Genomic DNA, 2,048 nt, shown 5'->3' on the forward strand with positions numbered 1-2,048 from the left:
AAAGACTTGCTAGTCATGCCAGCTGTGCTGTGTGAATGCCGTGTTGGACAATCCACTGCTGTGCTTCAATGCCTTTCCAGCATCAGTCAGTCAGTGTGTTCACATGCCAAAAGTCTGAATGTAACTGACAGCCTGTACAGGTCTTTCCAAAGAAATCTGGAAGAGTTCAAGCATGTGAATTTAATTAATAGCAAAAAGGACAAGTGTACAAAGCACTAGGAATCAAATTACAATGATTGTTTGACAAGCAAATCAGACCTTTTAAACATGTAGGCTTGTGAAGCTGACAATTGAGCGGCCCGACCAAGTAAGGAGGCAGAGGCAGAACGTCCTGATACAACCCGGTGTTGGAATTTATTCATCGTTGGTACATGATAAACAACATCAATTTCCCCTTATGACTGTCTCCAGCACTATACCTTTCTCTCAATGAGCCTAACATGCCACCCTGTATAGGCCCATCCATTGGACTGTACCATCAAAAGGGGTGGTATGTGCACAGATGGTTAGCTCAGATAATGAAAACCAATTAAAGAAAAATAAACATTACTTGGAAATAACAAACATCTATTCAGTAAAGTATACTTAATGAATGTAAGGAAAAACATTATAAACCAACAACATCAATGTACACGATATGCAACCAAGTCTCACGGCATTTCGTGTTGCAGTCACAACATTGAATCTATTGATTCGTGTTCACCAACACAATTTCCCCCTTTTTTTTAAAGCAATGTATTTCTATTGGTAGTGTGTTTCGTGCCTGCAACACGTATTTTTGTCCGGTCGGGTCTTGGAGAGACCAACCAGTCTCACGGCATTTTGTGTTATAGTCAATAAACAGATAGACAGAAGATAAAACAAATACATAATTAAACAGTGTGCTTTTATTCAGTCATTTATTCAAGTAAATGGAAAATATAAAACATGAATACAGAATAACCGAGCAGAACCGAAAAGGTCTTGGACGAGGAGTGGTGCTCAAAAGGGCTCATCATGGATGTATCTGTGGAACAACAAAAACAGACAATTGTAAAACAATAGCAATACTTATTCTGACAGAAGATAAAAACAATTACATAATCAAACAGTATGCTTTTATTCAGTCATAATGTTTACATCAACAACAAACAAACCATTACACTTTACTATGCACATTTTTGCCTGGAACATCAACCTTTAACCTGTCAAGATAGGAAAGTCGGCATCCTAGTGTAGTGGAAGAGGCTAATCTAGCTTCTCATAATCAGAGGAGTCAGTGTCATCGAAGTCGTGAATTGTCCAACTCATAAATAAATCCTCTTATGTGACCTAAATCAATAACAAAACTCATCATACTAACGTTAGATAGATGTGTACTACGCGTATTTATCAAAATTACCTTTGTTACGGTGTAATTATGAAGTGTAGTTGTATTTTGTTGTAACTACAAGAATTACAACATGAAGATATTACATTCTAGGAAGGGATAACGAACAATATATGCTGAACTTCTTATAAGAACTATTAGGTATGTTTACAGACACCTGTCTGACGTTTGATAATAACTGTAAAAATTTACATAACCCTTTGGTAAAAGACCATTGGCCTGTACTTTATGAGGTATGGTCTGAGATGTTGAGTTTTGTTTGTCTGGTATTGTCATAAATGTAACCAATTAACAATGCATGGAATGAATGACCATGTGTGAATGACATAATATATAGTTCTCAGGTTGTGAATGGTCTTGTAATCTAATTCTAAAATCATGAGGAACTATACAAAAAATAAAAATGGTAAATTAACGTTCAATTACATTACAAATTGGACTTGTAAGGAATTATAATGGAAACTGCCATAAATTGGTTACAACTAAACAAGATTTCAAAAAAACTTGAAAGGTACGCTAGTCAAATATCCCTGACGTTCTTGGCGACCTATCGATAGGTGTACCTGTATTGAGTTACGAAAAATACCGTCCTTACAAAACTTACCCTGCGTGCGTGACCGGGAGTGTCCGTCCTTCTGGTTACTTCCTCTCTCCTTCACAAAACCCTACCCTCTAAACA

At 36.7% G+C, this 2,048-nt stretch overlaps 1 long non-coding RNA gene across 1 annotated transcript in view; it reads left to right on the forward strand.

The window, feature by feature from the left end:
* Positions 1–1,101: 1,101 nt before the first annotated feature.
* LOC104953023 (uncharacterized) overlaps positions 1,102–2,048 on the forward strand; it is an 8,408-nt gene continuing 7,461 nt past the window's right edge. Inside the window, exon 1 of the long non-coding RNA XR_799165.1 lies at positions 1,102–1,186. This is a non-coding gene — a long non-coding RNA (uncharacterized lncRNA). The remainder of the gene's footprint in view (positions 1,187–2,048) is intronic.

Source organism: Notothenia coriiceps, unplaced genomic scaffold (assembly GCF_000735185.1).
Source record: "Notothenia coriiceps isolate Sejong01 unplaced genomic scaffold, NC01 NC01_scaffold00020995, whole genome shotgun sequence".
NCBI classification, from domain to species: Eukaryota; Metazoa; Chordata; class Actinopteri; order Perciformes; family Nototheniidae; genus Notothenia; species Notothenia coriiceps.